Source organism: Schistocerca piceifrons, chromosome 10 (assembly GCF_021461385.2).
Source record: "Schistocerca piceifrons isolate TAMUIC-IGC-003096 chromosome 10, iqSchPice1.1, whole genome shotgun sequence".
NCBI classification, from domain to species: Eukaryota; Metazoa; Arthropoda; class Insecta; order Orthoptera; family Acrididae; genus Schistocerca; species Schistocerca piceifrons.
In genome coordinates this window covers 96740495-96754484 of record NC_060147.1, presented here as the reverse complement: position 1 = coordinate 96754484, position 13990 = coordinate 96740495, and the positions used below count along the sequence as shown (strand labels likewise).

The following is a 13990-nucleotide window of genomic DNA, read 5'->3' as shown; positions in this document are numbered from 1 at the left end:
TTTCTTTTTTGAAGCAACTGAGCAACGACAGAAAATGGGAAAAAAATGACTATCGTTATTTACAATTTACTCTGTTTCTTTATATGTGCCTATTTTAATTTCTCTTACATATACAAGAAACAACAGTAAACGATAATTAAATCAAGACCCTACGCCGTCGGCAGGCGTTGACATACATCAACGGAGACAATTGAAAATGTGTGCCCCGACCGGGACTCGAACCCGGGATCTCCTGCTCACATGGTAGACGCTCTATCCATCTGAGCCACCGAAGGCACAGAGGACAGTGCGACTGCAGGGATTTATCCCTTGCACGCTCCCCGTGAGACCACATTTTCAACTTAATGTCCACACACTACATTCGTAGTGCCCCTGCCCACTACACTCATTACTCGTGGCAGACAGTCTGACCGAGTCCCGTAAGAGTTCGGGCAATGCGTGCGCATCCGCACAGAAGAAGGAGGTCATGGCCGGTTAGTCTGAACTATATATGGTGATGGTATCTGTTCTTACGGACATGTCCGAAAGAACAGATACCATCGAGTTCTATTTTCATAGAGTACGTGAGGGTCGTATGGAGTGGGACCCCTACCACGCCCCGCTTCTCAGTGGGTACGCCCTTGCGTCGCACTATTAGACTCTTGTGACATTTACGAATGTTGGTTCGGGTGCTTTCGGGTTCGCGCCAGTTGGGCAGCGTGGGAACGGGACCCTTCTCCCAGACCGTTAGTTCATCGCATGGCGGCGGCTTTCCTCCTCGGCAGGGAGATTAATTTCTCGGTGGCGCCCCGCGAGGACGCAACTGCACTTTCGCCAGCGCGGCCTCTGCCTGCTAATTGACGAACTGTGCGAACACGCAACGGCTGGAGAGCAGACTGACGAGACGGCGGACGTGGGAGGTCGTTAGAGTCGCAGGCGAGTCCCGAGGGTGAAAAACTTCGTCTTTCTCACCGGAAACTGACGTACGAGGAGGGAGACAGAACTTTCATCATCATCTACACACGATGTTATAGGCAGAGCGCCTGCCACTGCGTCTCCCAAAGAGTTGACTCACTCTCTTCCAGAGTGTCGCAACGTTTCTCCCCCGTTTTGTACAGGACACAGAAAATAGCTACCACATGCAAGAACGCATTAGGATTTCTCCATGCGCTAAGGAAATTCGAGGGTCGTTTAATAAGCAACACATTTTTTTCTCGGCTAATTTAGGTTGAAAAATGCGAAATGTGTTGTGTGACATCGTGGAAAAGGGTTCACCCTGTTTGCCTGCCTCGTTCGGTGTACGTACTGGATCGACTGACGCCCCACTCTTGTCTGGTTCAAAAATGGTTCAAATGGCTCTGAGCACTATGGGACTTAACATCTGTGGTCATCAGTCGCCTAGAACTTAGAACTACTTAAACCTAACTAACCTAAGGACATCACACACATCCCTGCCCGAGGCAGGATTCGAACCTGCGACCGTAGCGGTCACGCGGTTCCAGACTGAAGCGCCTAGAACCGCACGGCCGCACCGGCCGGCCTCTTGTCTGGTCGTCCGGGCAGTTGCTTCGCTTGCGGTCGTCCGTGTTTACAAATTTTTGCCAGTCTTGTAGGGTCCGTTCATCTTTTCAGCATGGTTCTCCCAGTTTCTTTTCCTTTTCTTGATCCATACCATTATAATTTATATTCCACACTTTCTACCAGTCTATACATTTGCTCTCTTGTCCTACATGGCTACTTCTTGGATCTGTCTTTATACTTTCATCTCCACTGTCATTATCCTTCGTTTCATCTTTTTCGTTCCCGCACTAGTTTCTGCTCCATGTATTATACCGTGACGAACCATTGTTTTATGTATTTTTATTTTCCCATCAGTTCTCATAAATTTAATAATTTTTTCATAATGAGGGGCCACAGTCATAATATATTCCTTTAAAGTGAGTACCGCCATTAGATGGTTCAAATAGCTCTGAGCACAATGGGACTTAACTGCTGAGGTCATCAGTCCCCTAGAACTTAGAACTACTTAAACCTAACTAACCTAAGGCCATCACACACATCCATGCCCGAAGCAGGATTCCAACCTGCGACCGTAGCGGTCGCGCGGTTCCGGACTGTAGCGCCTAGAACCGCTCGGTCACACCAGCCGGCACCGCCATTAGACTGTTGTTTATTTTCAGTGTTACATTTACACTCACACGATCATGGTTTCGGCTTCAAAATGCCATTACCAAGTGTTTTAATGGTTATACAGTGCCTAAGATGTCATACTCTCGTATTTAAAATACACTATGTGTCTAATAGTGTATTTTAAATAAGAGAGTATGTCATCTTAAGCACTGCATAACACTTAAAACACTTAAACACTTGAGAATGGCACTTTGAAGCCGAAGTCATGATGGTGTAAGTGTAAATGTAACATTGCAAATAAACAACAGTCTAATGGCGGTACTGACTTTAAGGGTCTCATAAATTTGTTTCTCAGTACAGTGTTTTGCAGGAATCCGGTTACCCATATTGCCTTTTTCACTTTGTTTTCCATGGTTAAGTCTTGATAGCTGGTGATAACAGTCCATAGATAATTAAGGCTCATCACTTGTTCAGTCGACATACTGTCCACTTCTAATTTACATCTGACAGATATTTTTGTTATTACCATAACTGATTTTTTTGGACGAGATTTACATGTTGTATTGCTTAGTTGTTTTACTGAATTGGTGAAGTGACCTTTGTAAATTATCCTCATTGTTGCTATCAGTGCAGCCTCATCAGCATATTTACCACTGTATATCCCATTTTGAATCCTGGTTACTTTCTTGCGGCGTCAATGACGTGGCCCGTTATTGAACAGGAGTGTGCTTAATAAATCTCCTTGTCTAATTGCTTTATCTATTATAATGTCCGCCCACGATATCTGAGTGCTGCCGGCACGGTAGCTCAGCGTGTTCGGTCAGAGAGCTGGTTGGCCTCTGCAATAAGAAACTGAGTGAAAGAATCAACAACGAACTTGAACGGAAGTCATGTGACGTCCACAACGACCAAACACAATGATCAACAAAAAAAGTACCAGAATGAGATTTTCACTCTGCAGCGAAGTGTGCGCTGATATGAAACCTCCTGGCAGATTAAAACTGTGTGCCCGACCGAGACTCGAACTCGGGACCTTTGCCGTTCGCGGGCAAGTGCTCTACCATCTCAGCTACCGAAGCACGACTCACGCCCGGTCTCACAGCTTTACTTCTGCGAATATCTCGTTTCCTACCTTCCAAACTTTACAGAAGCTCTCCTGCGAGCTGGCAGAAGTAAAACTGTGAGTACCGGGCGTGAGTCGTGTTTCGGTGGCTCAGATGGTAGAGCACTTGCCCGCGAAAGGCAAAGGTCCCGATTTCGAGTCTCGATCGGGCACACAGTGTTAATCTGCCAGGAAGTTACAACAAAATAAGTGGTCAGCACGACAGAATGTCAATCCTAAAGGCCCGGGGTTCGATTCCCGGTTGGGTCGGAGATTTTCTCCGCTCAGGGACTGGGTGTTGTGTTGTCCCAATCGCCATTATTTCATCGCCATGGACGCACAAGTCGCCGAAGTGGCGTCAAATCGAAAGACTTGCACCCTGCGAACGGTCTACACGAGAGGCAGGATCTGTTATAATTTCATCTGTCAATCCTCGTTTGATATTGTTTAATTACATGTAAATATATCTTCTATTATTCTGAATAAACCCATTCGCACTCTTTGGTCGATTACGTTTTGAATTATATCCTTTTTTGTAATCGTGTCAAGGGCTTCGGAAGTCCTTAACAACAGTAAGGACACGACTCTTAAATGACCTCTCCTATTATATCAGAAAAATGATTAACATTTGATGCTTCGAGAGACAGGTACAGACTTGATCTATCGTGTGTGGGTTCAAAAAATTTCCCATTATTAGTCTCGTAGGTATTACTGATTCAAATTTGGCGGTATTTTGTCACGAAAGATTCAAATGGCTCTAACAAGGGAACCTCCCCATCGCACCCCAGTCAGATTTAGTTATAAGTTGGCACAGTGGATAAGCCTTGAAAAACTGAACACAGATCAATCGAGAAAACAGGAAGAAGTTGTGTGGAAGTATAAAAAAATAAGCAAAATATACAAACTGAGTAGTCCATGTGCAAGATATGCAACATCAAGGACAACATGAGCTCAGGAGCGCCGTGGTCCCGTGGTTAGCGTGAGCAGCTGCGGAACGAGAGGTTCTTGGTTCAAGTTTAATTTTTTATTTTCAGACAATTATCAAAGTTCAAGCACTCACACATAATCAACTTCGCTCTCTAAAATTCCAGGACATGTTCAAATTTGCTTGGACATATGCAGGATTTGACGGTCTACACAGGGAAAAATTTGAAAATGTTAAGAAATGTGTTTTGACAGAGCACAGGGAAACTGTGCGACTGTGAAACTGTTGCATTCATTTGTTGCAGTTTATGTGACAAACTCTTATGTTTTCATCACTTTTCTGAGAGTGATTATTACGTCCACAAGAAAACCTAAATCGGGCAAGGTAGAAAAATTTTACCCATTCGCCAAGCGTACAAGTTAGGTGGGTCGACAACATATTCCTGTCGTGTGACGCACATGCCGTCACCAGTGTCGTATAGAATATATCAGACGTGTTTTGCTGTGGAGGAATCGGTTGACCTATGACGTTGCAATCAAATGTTTTCGGTTCCCATTGGAGAGGCACGTCCTTTCGTCTACTAATCGCACGGTTTTGCGGTGCGGTCGCAAAACACAGGCACTAAACCTATTACAGTGAACAGAGACGTCAATGAACGAACGGACAGATCGTAACTTTGCGAAAATAAAGACAGTAAACTTTGCACTCGAGGGAATACTTGAACCAAGGACCTCTCGTTCCGCAGCTGCTCACGCTAACCACGGGACCACGGCGCTGCTGTGCTCACACTCTCCTTGATGTTGCATATCTTGCACACGGACTACTCAGCTTGTATATTTAGCTTATTTTTTTATACTTCCACATAACTTCTTCCTGCTTTCTCGATTGATCTGTGTTCAGTTTTTCAAGGCCTATCCACTGTGCCAACTTATACCTAAATCTGAGGGTGATGCGATGGGGAGGTTCCCTTGTACGCACTATGGGACTTAACATCTGAGGTCATCAGTCCCCTAGAACTTAGAACTACTTAAACCTGACTAACCTAATGACATCACACACATTCATGCCCGAGGCAGGATTCGAACCTACGAACGTACCAGCAGCGCGGGTCCGGACTCAAGTGCCTAGAACCGCTCGGCCAGTCACACAAGGAAGTTCGGCCGACCACCAGTGTATCGAGCGTATAGACGTTTTCAACTAAAAGTTGGGCAGTTTAGATAACCTTGGCAGAAGCGCCCACCTCCGAGTAGAGCAGGCTGAGCGGCGGCGGATGCACCCCGCCCAGCGGCCGTCGCCCGCGCAACAATCTGGAAGGACGCGCAGAACAATGCGGCGACCCACGCGACACGCCGACTCCCCATTGTCCGCCGCTGTCGCAAACGGCGCGTCCTGCTATTGCAGTAGGAGTGCCACAGGAACACGACAGCAAGTACGTCACCTCTGGCACACCGCGCTACAGGGAGCAACTAGCAGCAAGTGGGCACGAGGCAGCCGGGCGTCATTCAATACGCCAGCCGCCTGCGTGCCGTAATTGGAGATCGGAAACGAGCTCCGTATACACTTCGTAACGTCGCCTGCGGATCCTATGACGTCAGCTGCGAACTACACGTCTTTGTACGTTCAGAGACTCGATTCGCCAGTCTGTGCCGCTGCCCATTAAACGGCAAACTCGTCCCTTGAGTCTGTAGTCGTTCGATACACTTCCTCACAGTCGTTTAATGAACAAAGTAAGAGCATATGGACTATCAGACCAATTGCGTGATTGGATTAAAGAGTTTCTAGATAACAGAACGCAGCATGTCATTCTCAATGGAGAGAAATTTTCCGAAGTAAGAGTGATTTCAGGTGTGCCGCAGGGAAGTGTCGTAGGACCCTTGCTATTCACAATATACATAAATGACCTTGTGGATGACATCGGAAGTTCACTGAGGCTTTTTGCGGATGATGCTGTGGTATATCGAGAGGTTGTAACAATGGAAAATTGTACTGAAATGCAGGAGGATCTGCAGCGAATTGACGCATGGTGCAGGGAATGGCAATTGAATCTCAATGTAGACAAGTGTAATGTGCTGCGAATACATAGAAAGATAGATCCCTTATCATTTAGCTACAAAATAGCAGGTCAGGAACTGGAAGCAGTTAATTCCATAAATTATCTGGGAGTACGCGTTAGGAGTGATTTAAAATGGAATGATCATATAAAGTTGATCGTCGGTAAAGCAGATGCCAGACAGATTCATTGGAAGAATCCTAAGGAAGTGCAATCCGAAAACAAAGGAAGTAGGTTACAGTACACTTGTTCGCCCACTGCTTGAATACTGCTCAGCAGTGTGGGATTGGTACCAGATAGGGTTGATAGAAGAGATAGAGATGATCCAACGGAGAGCAGCGCGCTTCGTTAGAGGATCATCGCGAAAGCGTTACGGAGATGATAGATCAATTCCAGTGGAAGACTCTGCAATGGAGACGCTCGGTAGCTCGGTACGGGCTTTTGTTGAAGTGTCGAGAACATACCTTCACCGAAGACTCAAGCAGTATATTGCTCCCTCCTACGTATATCTGGCGAAGAGACCATGAGGATAAAATCAGAGAGATTAGAGCCCACACAGCAGCATACTGACAATCCTTCTTTCCACGAACAATACGAGACTGGAATGGAAGGGAGAACCGATAGAGGTACTCAAGGTGCCCTCCGCCACACACCGTCAGGTGGCTTGCGGAGTATGGATGTAGATGTAGTCAGGGACAAGATGACTATACCAGAGTAGAACTGGGAGCCAGTACACTAGTTCACAATTACACTCTAAGGCAAAAATAAAGTAATTAATTACTAAGCAAAAAAAAAAAAAAAAAAAAAAAAAAAAAAAAAAAAAAAAAAAAAAAAAAAAAAACGACGCACCACGATGGAATTATCCAAACGGGACGGAAATCGACAGATGTGATGAACATGTACAGACAAACAGAAAAAAATAAATGATTTATTGAAGAGAAAGAGCTTAAAAAATTGAGCACTTCAATAACGCGTTGTTCCACCTCTGGCCCACATTCGGCTAGGCACTGACTGTTATTTGTTGCATGTTCTCCAAAGGGATATCGTACCGAAGCGTGTCCAACACACCAAATGATGCAGGAAGCCAACGGTGATGAGGGCTTAAGTCGTACCCGATGTTACGAACGGTTCACACGGTTTAAAAGTGGCCGGACGGAAATTAAGGATGATCCTAGTTCAGGACTCCCTTCGATGTCAACCGACGACGCTCATGTCAACGAAATTGTGCGTGTCAATCGAAGACTGACTGTCCGAGAGATTTGTAACATTTCAGTTGGATCGTGTCATGAAATGCTGACACAGCATCGTGGAATGCATCGTTTGGTACCAAGTTCGTCCCACGGTTCATGAGTCAAGACCTCAAAGACCTTCGTCTCGAAACCTGTGAAGCGCTTCTGGATCGCCCAAATGAGAACGAGATGTCCCTTAAGAGAATCATAAATGGTGATGAGACATGGGTCTACGGTAATGATGTTGAGATCAAGGTTCAGTCTACAAAATGCGTCGGGAAAGGTTCTCCAACACCAAGCTAAGCTCGTCAGAAGAGGTCAAATTTCAAAGCCATGCTGATAGGTTTCTTTGACTTTGAAATGGTTCAAATGGCTCTAAGCACTGACACTTAACATCTGAGGTCATCAGTCCACTAGACTTAGAACTATTTAAACCTAAGTAATCTAAGGACATCACACACATCCATGCCCGAGACAGGATTCGAACCTGCGGCCGTAGCAGCAGCTCGGTTCCGGACTGAAGCGCCTAGAACCGCTCGGCCACAGCGGCCGGCTTTCTTTGACATTCAAGGATTAGCTCATCATGAATTCGTGCCACAGGGATAAACTGTTAATCGATAGTACTATCGGGACGTGTTGCGACGCCTGCGAGAAGATGTGAGAAGGGAACGGCCCTGTTCGTGCGTGACTATTGCACAAGAAACGAAATCACTGCGCTGTCTCATCCTTCTGGTCCCTGTGATTTTTTTTTTATTTTTTTTTATTTCCGAGTTGGAAAACCCCGTTGAATGGACGAAGATTTGCAACGACAGGCGAGTTGAAAGAAAATTCGCAGGCAGTGCTTCGCGCGATGCAGCTACAGGCGTACCAACACTGCTTCCGGAAGTGGAAACGGGTTGCGACCAGTGTATCAATAGTGGAGGAGAATATTTCGAAGAAGACCATGCACAACAAATAAAAGGTAAGTGTACAAAAAGTTTGTGGACAAAGTTCCGGAATTTTTTGAAAGGACTTCGTATGACAACTTTCTCTTAATGGAGAAAAGGATTTTTTTTTTTCCACTTCACGAAACATAAAACGTGGTACGCTTTGGCTGCGGAATTAATGAGTCAGTCACTTGCCGTCCCCAAGCGAAGTGTTACTTTTCGTCAAAGTGGCCACGAGTGTGTCCGCTACAGCGGCAGAGCCGTGTAGGCGGCGTCGCCTGGAGCCTGGAGGCTGGAATCCTCGTTGCCGGCCACGTGAGGCCGCGCCTGGACGCCGTTCCGCTTTGCCCAGTGGAGCTGGAAGCCCAAGGCCGCGCGTTCCTTTCCGCGGCTAATCTCGCTCTCACCGACTGCCTGCCAGCACAGAGATACAGTCACCACCCCAGAACAGTGCACGCTCTCACAGGTTTCCTCTGTACTTCTGACTGGAGCATCAAATCAAAGCGACCTTAATACCCACAACAAGGTGTGCACTAGATCGGACGCGAAAAGTCGAGTGTGGTTCGACGTTCCAAAAAGCGCACGTCAGTGCTAGAGATATTCCAATATCGTCAACGTATGGATACCTATTCAAATTACTAGTACTCAAATCGTTCTGCGGTATTACTCACATGACTCCTCCTAAAGTATCTATACTTAATCATGTCACAGAATTTTGGGACTATACTGTATTCGAACATTATGAATTACCTCGGAGAAAACGATTTATTCACAAACAGCCAGCAAGGGCTTAGAAAATATCGTCCGTGTGAAACTCAACTAGCTCTTTATTCGCACGAAGTAATGAGTGCTATCGACGGTGATCTGAAATTTATTCCATATTTCTAGATTGCCGGAAGACTTCTGACACCGTTCCTACCAAGCGACGTCTAATCAAATTGCATGCCTATGGAGTATCTTCTCATTCGTGAGTCTGAATTCGTGATATCCCATGGTAAAGGTCAGATTACGTAGTTATCGACGGAAAACCATCCAGTAAAACAAATGCGATATTTGGCGTTTCGCAAGGAAGTTTCATAGGCACTGTACTGTTCCTGATCTCTGTAAATGTCGCTGGTGTTTGCGGATGCTGTCATTTAAAGTGTTGTTCATCAGATGATTAAAACCAATTGCATAATGATTTGGACACGATATATCAATGTTGCAAAAAGTGGCAGTTGATTTCAAATAACGAAAAGTGTGAAGCCATCCACATGAGTAATAAAACGCTTCTGATAAATTTCGGTTACAAGGTAAATCACACAAATATAAATAATGTAGATTCAGTTAAATACTTAGGGATTACAATTACGAGCAGCTTAAATTGGAACGATCACATATGCCGGAGTGGCCGAGCGGTTCTAGGCGCTACAGTCTGGAACCGCGCGACCGCTACGGTCGCAGGTTCGAATCCTGCCTCGGGCATGGATGTGTGTGATGTCTTTAGGTTAGTTAGGTTTAAGTAGTTCTTAGTTCTAGGGGACTAATGACCTCAGATGTTAAGTCCCATAGTGCTCAGAGCCATTTGAATCATTTTTAATCTCCATTCTTTCGAAAAGCGCAAAACATCCCCACCGACACCTGAGGTTTTGTGGACCTCCTACCCCGCCGTACGTCAGCGCCGGCACGGAGACCTACCTCTGAACTAACAGAGCGCTCCATTGATTCGGGCTGAAACACGCCTCCTCTCTCTAGGACGGGTTCAGGACCCACCCGGGGCAGGCGATGAGTCGTACGGAGGTGAAGGTGTGGATGTTTTACCAAATAGGCGCGCCTCCACTGACGGAACAGTTTCTGTCAACCTGCAGACTATGGGGCCCCTCATCTTGCAAGATATTTCCAGTCAGCGTTTGGTGGGGGAAAACCTTCACCACCTAGTATATATGTTAACAGCTCGTGTCTAAAACTACATTCGAGAACATTTCTTATATCTATTTAATAAATTCTTGTAAGACGACGGAAATGTTAACATTATTTCAAGAACCAATTTTCGCACCAAACTGAAGAAAGATATTGATAGAAGAAAAGTGAGTTGGTTACAGGTCTAGCTAACCAGCGCTCCTTCCTAGCGCTCTGAGCGCCAAGCGAGGTTGCGGCAGGAGGCCGCTACAGGGAAGCAGGTGGCTTTGACAGTTGGCCGACATTGCTAAATTAGATTTACTTTCTGACTGCGTCTACACACCTTTAAAAAAAAAAAAAGACTTGGAGCAGTCCCATCATTCAATGCTGAATAGGAATTGCTTTTTGAACGCCATGCAAAGTGCTTAGTAATGAACTGGAAAAACATTCACTGGAAAATCGTTACAACAGCAGCCACAAAAACGATGTGAGTAGAGGGAAAAACTAAGTTAAGGAGAAATAGAGCAGTGACAAACCTTTTTACGGTCGACATCACCAATTATTTGATTTCATCTAGCCCTTTAATTCGAGGGCAGAATGATGTGGTAACACATATAGTGGACAAGATTGATGGTATAAAACAAAAATTAATCCTATGGAAAAGTCAGTTCATGACATGGAACATATCTCTAGCTCAAGGCAATCATTTCTCGACCAGACATGACTATCTTCGTTTCAGTAATTGGAAGATATCATCACGAGTTCTCGAAGACTTTGCACGTAGAAGGCTGACTTAGATTTATTTGCAGACCGTCCCCGCTTGTTGGTACCGAGCGAGGTGGCGCAGTGGTTAGACACTGGACTCGCATTCGGGAGGACGACGGTTCAATCCCGCGTCCGGCCATCCTGATTTAGGTTTTCCGTGATTTCCCTAAATCGCTTCAGGCAAATGCCGGGATGGTTCCTTTCAAAGGGCACGGCCGACTTCCTTCCCTGTCCTTCCCTAATCCGATGAGACCGATGACCTCGCTGTCTGGTCTCCTTCCCCAAACCAACCAACCACCCAACCTCGCTTGTTAGTGCCGACTCAGCTCCTCATTACCTCCGACTTGAGCTGACAGACTTGCAGTGTAGCGCCCAACTCGACGACCTGTTAGTCCAATCCAGGAATTCACAACAATCTTATACAATCTTAACCGAAGAGCCATATCCTCCGCTGCACGGACAATTCGGTAGAATTAGTTCAATGTTCGGTTCAACGTGTGTTTGCGAACGGTTTTTTCTCTTATGTAATTGTGAAAGTCCACCCTACCACTTCGGATTTAACAGATTTTAATCTGCCTAACACCATGTGTTCCTATCAGGTACCTGTTCCAGATATATTACGTATTAGCTTAGCGATCGCTGCTTCGCTCGCGGAGACTGTATGGTCATGCATGTTCATTTTTGGAGCACAACCTACGACCAGCTTACACACAGAAATGATGACACTTTCTGCAGTACCTGACCATCATTTTGCTGGACAATGTTCAAGCACGTACAGTACAAGGTGTTACTGATTTGTTTGACTGATGGGGCTGCTAAGTGCTATACCACCTACTGCACTCCCCTGACTTAAGGCCTCATGAGTTCAACTCATAAGCTGAAGGAAACGCTTCACGGCATTCGCTTCAGAACTGCTACAAATTCGTCGGGCAATAGACGACGCCGCTCGAACTGTCAACACAACTGGCACTGCTTAGAGTATCCTACGACTTCCACATCGCTGGCAATGTTGGTCACTACTCTGAAGGTCGGTAAAACTTTGAAACACGTATCAAAAATGGTTCAAATGGCTACACCAAGAAGAAATGCAGATGATAAACGGGTATTCATTGGACAAATATATTATACTAGAACTCACATGTTATTACATTTTCACGCAATTTGGGTGCATAGATCCTGAGAAATCAGTACCCAGAACAACCACCCCTGGCCGTAATAACGGCCTTGATACGCCCTGGGCATTGAGTCAAACAGAGCTTGGATGGCGTGTACAGGTACAGCTGCCCATGCAGCTTCAAGACGATACCACAGTTCATCAAGGGTGGCATATTGTGACGAGCCAGTTGCTCGGCCACCACTGACCAGACGTTTTCAATTGGTGAGAGATCTGGAGAATGTGCTGGCCAGGGCAGCAGTCGAACATTTTCTGTATCCAGAAAGGCCCGTACCCGCAGTGGTTAGACACTGGACTCGCATTCGGGAGGACGACGATTCAATCCCGCGTCCGGCCATCCTGATTTAGGTTTTCCGTGATTTCCCTAAATCACTGCAGACAAATGCCGGGATGGTTCCTCTGAATGGCCACGGCCGACTTCCTTCCCCATCCTTCCCTAATCCGATGACCACGCTGTCTGGTCTCCTTCCCCAAACCAACCAACCCGTACAGGACCTGCAACATGTGGTCGTGCATTATCCTGCTGAAATGTAGGGTCTCGCAGGGGTCGAATGAAGGGTAGAGCCACGGGTCGTAACACATCTGAAATGTAACGTCCACTGCTCAAAGTGCCGTCAGTGCGAACAAGAGGTGATCGAGACGTGCAACCAATGGCACCCCATACCATCGCGCCGGGTGATACACCAGTATGGCGATGACGAATACACGCTTCCAATGTGCGTTCACCGCGATGTCGCCAACCACGGATGCGACCATCATGATGCTGTAAAAAGAACCTGCATTCATCCGAACAAATGACGTTTTGCCATTCGTGCACCCAGGTTCGTCGTCGTGTACACCATTGCAGGCGCTCCTGTCTGTGATGCAGCATCAACAGTAACCGCAGCCATGGTCTCCGAGCTGATAGTCCCTGCTGCTGCAAACGTCGTCGAACTGTTCCTGCAGATGGTTGTTGTCTTGCAAACGTCCCCATCTGTTGACTCAGGGATCGAGACGTGGCTGCACGATCCATGAGGATAAGATGCCCGTCATCTCGACTGCTAGTAATACGAGGCCGTTGGGATCCAGCACGGCGTTCGGTAATACCCTCCTGAACCCACGAATTCCATATTCTGCTAACAGTCATTGGATCTCAACCAACGCGAGCAGCAATGCCGCGATACGATAAACCGCAATCGCGGTAGGCTACAATCCGACCTTCATCAAAGTCGGTAACGTGGTGGTACGCATTTCTCCTCCTTACACGAGGCATCACAACAATGTTTCACCAGGCAACGCCGGTCAACTTTTAAGTAGGCTGTTTAGGTTTTCTTATTGGTAACGCCACGTAGCGCTCTGTATGAAATTCACTGGCTGTGCTGTGTGCAGTCTGTGGCTAGTTTGCATTGTTGTCTGCTATTGTAGTGTTGGGCAGCTGGATGTTAACAGCGCGTAGCGTTGCGCAGTTGGAGGTGAGCCGCCAGCAGTGGTGGATGTGGGGAAGTGAGATGGCGGATTTTTGAGAATGGATAATCTAGAGGTGTGTCCATCAGAAACAGTAGATTTGTAAGAATGGATGTCATGAACTGCTATATATATTATGACTGTTAAGGTAAATACATTTTTTGTTCTCTATTAAAATCTTTCATTTGCTAACTATGCCTATCAGTAGTTAGTGCCTTCCGTAGTTTGAATCTTTTATTTAGCTGGCAGTAGTGGCGCTCGCTGTTTTGCATTAGTTCGAGTAACGAAGATTTTTGTGAAGTAAATGATTTGTGAAACGTATAGGTTAATGTTAGTCAGGGCCATTCTTTTGTAGGGATTACTGAAAGTCAGATTGCGTTGCGCCAAGA

At 46.1% G+C, this 13990-nt stretch overlaps 1 non-coding gene across 1 annotated transcript; it reads right to left on the bottom strand.

Annotated features, from left to right (window-relative positions):
• Window positions 1-201: 201 nt before the first annotated feature.
• Window positions 202-276, bottom strand: Trnat-ugu. Its single transcript has one exon. It is a non-coding gene; the product is annotated as a tRNA-Thr (tRNA).
• Window positions 277-13990: the final 13714 nt, after the last annotated feature.